At 32.9% G+C, this 7,169-nt stretch overlaps 1 non-coding gene across 1 annotated transcript; it reads left to right on the plus strand.

Annotated features, from left to right (window-relative positions):
- The first annotated feature begins 2,481 nt into the window (after positions 1-2,481).
- Positions 2,482-2,555, plus strand: TRNAW-CCA (transfer RNA tryptophan (anticodon CCA)). Its single transcript has one exon. It is a non-coding gene; the product is annotated as a tRNA-Trp (tRNA).
- Positions 2,556-7,169: the final 4,614 nt, after the last annotated feature.

Genomic DNA, 7,169 nt, shown 5'->3' on the forward strand with positions numbered 1-7,169 from the left:
GGCAAAAGAGAGATTTTCGCCGTTTGTGGATCACTCGGATAAATGCAGCAATTCGCGAAAGGGGGGTAATACTATAATTATAATTATACTATAATTATAAAGGCAGTTGCTTCTTAATCGTAAAATACTTGCACAAATAGCTATATTCAATCCAAATTGTATTTCTATTATTTACAATGAGATCATAAAAAAAGAAAATTGCAAAAATACCTCGAAATGATTTAAATGAAGTTCCCCGGAGTTTATTCTCCGGGAGTATTAAATTAGGAATAAGTCTGATGAAGTACGATAAATAAATAAAAATCAACAAATCCATTCTAAAAAAATTCCCAATTTTTATATTATCTTGCGACATGACAATAAAATTTCGATTTTTTTAGAATAAAACCCCAATCTGTGCTTGAGTTCATATTCAAATTTTGATTCAATTCCATTATCAATTAAATAAGGAATAAGTGCATTTATTTATTTTTGGTTCTAAAACTTGCAGTTCTAGTAGTCGACTCGGTTCTTTCAAACTGTTTTTCATTATTAAGAAAAGGTAACAAAGATAAAATACGAGCTTGTTTTATAGCACTAGTAATTAATCGTTGTTGTTTCATGGTCAATCTATTCACCCGCCTAGATTAAATTTTTCCTTGTTCACTAATAAATCAACTAATTAAACTCATGTTTCTATAATCAATTCGATCCCCCGATTGAATCGACGGCAAACGCCTATGAAAAGATCGCTTGGATTTTTTAAGGGGTCGCTTAGATTTATCTATTGTTTGTTTAGTTTATTACTTATACCAAAAATCCTATCCTATTTCTTAATTTGAATTTTTTTTAGGTCGAGCCAAAATAGGATTTTCTTTGTTTATTTCTATTTTATATATTATATATAATAATTATGAAATATTGAATATGAAAATATATTTACTAGTAAAAAAAAGAGTAAATAATATATATATTTCTTATATAATGAAAATTAAAATTGTTTTGTCTCCTTACTTGAAAGGATAATAAACAGACGTTCAGTTTGATCTATTTCTTTATCTCTCCATGAATTGTATGTTTAGAACAATAGGGACAGAATTTTCGCAATTCCAATCGACTAGGCATATTGTGGCAATTCTTTTGGGTAATATATCTGAAAACGCCCCTTTATCCCTTATTAACACTCTTTCGAACACAACTAGTACATTCCAAAATAACCTTTACTCCGACATCTTTACCCTTATCCATGAACCCCCTTTTGATATTTAATTCAAGCAACTTTTCTATTTTTCGTGAAAAGGGGAAAAATAGAAAAGTTGCTAAAATAGAAGTTGCTAACTAGAAATAAAATTCGCAATTCGAAAGATTTTGTGGAAATCAATAGAGTAATAATAGTTAAGTAAAGAACTACTCCGTAATCAAATTCAAAAGGGTTTCTAACTAGATATCTCTCTAATCATAGTATTTCATTTAAATGTTATGTAGAAAACTCTTCACTTAACCTGAACCTAAGTTTTAGGAAGGTTGAATCCACTTTTCTTCTTTACTAAACTAATATTTTTTTTAAGAATAAATAAAAAAAAAGGTAGGGATTATTCACAGGGAGTTGATTCTATCTCGAATCTTTGCTAAACCCTTTCTGTATTAATAACTAGAATGAAAAAAATGGGAATGTCAACGCATCTGGATAAAAACGATTGATTTCAATTAATATACCGGCTAAAGACCCAAACCATAAAGTACTTAGGACCGGTGCCACGGAAAGGTATGTTTTGAAATCTCGCATTGAAAATCCTCCTTTTAAATTTCTTTAATTGAAAAAATAAAGTAATACATATTGGATCTATGATCGGATGTATATATATATATGATAGTTAAAGAATACTTGTCTCTGTACATAAAATGCCTAAGCTAAGTCAAATGAAAATTTCCAATAATAGAATTTAAAGAGATTTATTTAAGAAAAAGAATAGTATGTCCCTTATCTACCGAACAGAGCATTCCTACAACATATTTTTTTTACTTTATGATAGGTTTTATTTAATATACAAATACTTTCTATTATACCTTAGTATGAGAAGAGGCCGAAAAGAAGAGGAATTTGCCGAGCAAAAAAATTATGTATTTTCTTTTTATGGATAAAAGAATGTGGAAAGCAAGGCAAGGATTCTTTACAATTACACTATACAAACGAATTGAATTGAAAGGGATGTAGCGCAGCTTGGTAGCGCGTTTGTTTTGGGTACAAAAATGTCACGGGTTCAAATCCTGTCATCCCTACCTAATTACTTTTACTCAAAGATGTAAGGAGGAATTAATTGAAATTTTGATTAAAATCGAAGATACGTAATCTCTCTTTTTTTATGATACTCTATATGGTAGATAATCTATGCATACAGGATGTAGATATAGTTTGGAGTTATTAAAAAAAAAAAAAAAAAAAAAAAAAAAAAAAAAAAAAAACCATTCTTTCCAATCTTTCTTATCTATTGTGATAAGAAAGCGCTCTTAGTTCAGTTCGGTAGAACGTAGGTCTCCAAAACCCGATGTCGTAGGTTCAAATCCTACAGAGCGTGATTCCATTGTTGTTAAGTCAAGTTGAATTATAGAAATAGAAAAGAATTAGACTAAACTAAATGAACAGTACGTAATCTAATCGAAAATGACCTCCTATTGATTTGAGAAAGGAGGAGGTCAATCAAAAAAAGATTTGTTATTTAATTAAAGATCCACCTAATCACCGCGTCTGTATTGTAAATATGCCGTCACAAATAATCCAGCCAAAGTAATAGGAATTAGACCTAAGACGATTCCAAATAGAAAAACTTCCATCATTTCAATTCATTTAAAAAAAAAAAGGTAATATCTATCCCTAAATATGAATCTGAATTCCCTGCGAATCTCAATAACCAAAAACTATCAACTGTCGCAGCAAAGAACTCTAAAATAGACAGAATCCTACAGTACAGAAAGATTTCTTGAGTTGTTTATTCAATTAATTTTAAATAAGTCGTATCTTGCTTAGACCTATAAATAAAGTAGAGGTTATAGTTAATGCCGCTAGTAAAAAACCGAAATAACTAGTTAGAGTAGACATGAAGGGGTTAAAAAAAAAAAGATGTTCTATATATATATATATATATATATATATATATATATATATATATATATGTTTCTAAAGTACTTACCTAAGTTTCCGTTTGGAAAGCGAATAAGAAAAAAAGCAATTCAAAGGGTCAAAGAATAAGTTTATTTGAAATTTTTTGATTCATCAACTATTACATTTCTTTTTTACATTATAAATGCCACTAACAAAAAAAAGTAGGAAAAATGGAAATTAAAAATCCAACCTTTGCACTTTCTTCCCTAAAAAATCCAACCTTAAGTTTATTCCACAAAAATCCAACCTTTATACCCCATCTTCACCATAAGATCCAATTGACCTGAAACCTGTTAAATCGGTTAAAAAGATTTTTTTTTTTTATTTATTATTCACTCTCCTCCTACCTCCCCATCCTCCCTTCATGCCTACCATAACCACCACCCCAAAAACACCTGAACTGCCACTCACCCCTTGCCGCCACCCTCCTGCCTGAAACCCCGGCCCACACCTCTATTGTCCTTAAACACATAGCAACACCCTTCTGCCTGTCACCCAGAAACCCAGCCCACCTAGCTTCCAGCCGCATCTCCTTCAATTCACTCAACCCCGACAACCGCATCTCCCATTCTCCCTCACTCAACCCATGCTGCCTCGCATCTCACTCACTCATCAATCCCTGCTCCCTCAGCTCGCATCTCCCTCACTCACCCATATCCCTTGCACTTCCTCACTCAACCCCGACAACCGCACTGTCTCCCTCGCATCTCTTGCACCAACCCTGACAACCACACCTCCCTCGCATCTCCCTCACTCGAACAATCCCGACAACCGTACCATCTCCCTCGCCAAAGCAGAGCAGCCAGCAAAAAGATCCAATTCAGCCAATTTCAAATTAAGGGGGTGGGGGTTTGTTTGGGATTCGAGTGGTCGCTAGGGCTTTGAAGGCCGGGTTGGGTTGCCGGGGAAGGAGAGGTGGGGGGGGAAGGGAAACGAAAGGGGTTGGGCTGTTCATTCTGTTTGAGACGACGGCAAAGAGTGGTCATTTGGCCGTAAAAGGGGGATGTGGGCTTTGATTTTATTTTTATTTTAATTATTTTTTATTTAATTATTCAAAAAATAATAGACCAATAAAAAGCTAACACGTGGTATATAACTTATAAAAACAAGTCACCAACAGGTAATGGATCTTTAGATGAAGATGGGATATAAAGGTTGGATTTTTGTGGAATAAATTTAAGGTTGGATTTTTTAGAGAAAAAAGTGCAAAGGTTGGATTTTTAATTTCCATTTTTCCAAAAAAGTAAGGGCCGTAGAAAAAGAAAGAAATGACTCATTATTTGTGACATTTACACATCTCGTCATTTTGAATCAACAAATTTTTTTGGAAACCCTTGAGTAAACTAATCGAATATTAAACAAATAATAACTATGCCATGAAATTTTCTTCAAAAACGTTATTTATTTGAATCGCTATAGAATATAAAAAAATTAAAAATAAATTGATTTATTTTGTCCAACTCGATTCTAAGACTAAGACTTGCTACTATCTCTGCCTTTATAGGTTCCACGTTTAATATTATTTAGTTATAAATAGAAACCCGCATTCTTGCAGTTAGGTTAAAAAAACCTTTGGATTTAATGCAACAATGGATGTATTACAAAAATGCATTAAGTGAAATCAATTAATGAATCTTTTTTTTTTCGACAATTAAACAATACCTAAAAATAGTAAAGTACGGAATTCCCCAAGCCTCTTCTATTTCTATATCTATAACCGCTTCTTCTTCTCGAATTTTCACGAATTATTAGATCGAAACCAACTTGTCAGATTTCCACTTCCTCGACCTTCAGTTTCGAGTCTAAGGCCAATACAATGATAGAGAAAAACTGTATATTAGTTATATTTGAAAAAAAATTCTATAGAAAAAAACAAAATGGTGCCTAATTCCACGTAGACAAAAAAAAAAAAAAAAGTCACGTGTACTTCAGTTCAATATTAATTAAAATTGCCTTGCTGTGTCCGAAGAAGGATAGCTATACTGATTCAGTATACTCTAAAGACACCTTTGGTACTCTATTGGTAATCCTACAGGTTTTTTACGTTTTTACGTAGAGTAAAAAGTAAATTTCCATTTACTGATTTCATCTTTTATGGATTTGCCTTTGACTGTACAAGAGTATGTGGAGCTCAGTATGTCTGGAAGCACAGGAGAACGTTATTTTCCTGATATTATTACAAGTATTCGATACTGGGTCATTCATAGTATTATTATACCCTCCCTATTCATTGCGGGTTGGTTATTCGTCAGCACGGGTTTAGCTTACGATGTGTTTGGAAGCCCTGGACCAAACGAATATTTCACAGAGAGCCGACAAGGAATTCCATTAATAACCGGTTGTTTTGACTCTTTGGAGTAACTTGATGAATTTAGTAGATCCTTTTAGGAGGCCCAATAACCATAGATCGAACCTATCCAATTTTTACAATGCGATGGCTAGCTGTTCAAGGACTGGCTGTACCTACCGTTTCTTTTTTGGGGTCAATATCCGCAATGCAGTTCATCCAACGATAAACAAAACTGAATCCGAATTACAGAGCTACGACACAATCAAACCCGAACGAACAAAATGTTGAATTGAATCGTACCAGTCTTTATTGGGGTCTATTACTCATTTTTGTACTTGCTGTTTTATTTTCTAATTATTTTTTCAATTAAATAAAGAGAAAGAAAGAAATATATAGAATATAGAATTCGAATAGAGTAGGAATTCTCTTATTTCATTCGGAAGGACCAAATTTCATAATTATCCATGATTGTTTATGTCTCTGGCACGACCACTTGATGAAATGTGGAGGGAAGTGGGGTAAATGGCCGATACTACTGGACGAATTCCTATTTGAATAATAGGTACTGTAGCTGGTATTCTTGTGATCGGTTTACTAGGTATTTTCTTTTATGGTTCATATTCTGGATTAGGCTCATCGCTGTAGTAAGTAGTAATTTGATTAATTGAGGTATAGAAATGAAAGTATAAGAACTCAACGGGACCTTTCTTCCCCCTCGAATTAGCCAAACAAAGAAGGGGGAGGTCCCATTTAATTCATTTTTTAATTATCATAATTTTTATTTGAATTTTTTCCTATAAATGAAAAACGGACCCGTTTTTCGATGTTTTTGAAAAGTGGATTTGGTTATTCAGAACATATATTCCTCGATCATACTTATTGGTCCTTCCTAAATTGTTAAGTTAAAAGAAAGAGAAAGAAGCAATCAATAAATTTATTGAATGACCAAATAGTAGCTCTATTTTTCTAGATTAAATAGAATGCAAGAAGTTACATTTGTTCAAGAAATTGACTTCTCTCTTTTTTCAGTTTGTCCGCTCCTTATACATGTAATACTAAGAAAAAAAGAATCAATCTAAAACGAAAAAGGGTGAAATCTAGAAAAAAGAAAAATTCCGACTAAGTCTTTGACGAAGGGAATCAAGACTCGTTACTATTTTGACACACGAAAAGTATGTGTAAAAGTCCTTGTCGTGTGTCTAAGACCAGGAAGGCGGATAAATCCCTCTAGAATCGAATCATTTGGTCCCCTCATTATTCTTTTCGTTATATTCCCTTTTTAGTCTAGTATCGAGTCAAATTTCGATTGGAAAAAAGTATAAAAGTTCTTCACAATCCAATATATTATTATAACTCAAAATCTTGCTCGTGGATGTAGAAGAAAAGTAGAAACGCAACAAACAAAAAAGAACCTTCTCGTAATTTTTTTTTATTTGTTGATCATCCAAAACTGTCAAAGAATTGAATTGTCAACAAGAATTTTGTTATTGTTACAAGCTTGATCTTGATAAATTCACGAATTTAGAAATTCATTTCGGACGATTGAACCTTCTCGAACTGTTTCTTTTTAAGAACCAAAAAGATTTGTGCTAGAATAACGAATGCAAAGAAGAACAAAAGCCCTTGTACGCGCAGTGGGTCTTGAAGGACTATTTCTGCATCTCCTTGACCAAATCCACCCACATTAGGATTCTTGTTAATGGTTGATCAAGTTTGATAGATTCACCCTCTGAAACAAGA

The sequence above is a fragment of the Chenopodium album genome, chromosome 5 (genome assembly GCF_948465745.1).
Source record: "Chenopodium album chromosome 5, dcCheAlbu1.1, whole genome shotgun sequence".
Taxonomy (NCBI): Eukaryota; Viridiplantae; Streptophyta; class Magnoliopsida; order Caryophyllales; family Amaranthaceae; genus Chenopodium; species Chenopodium album.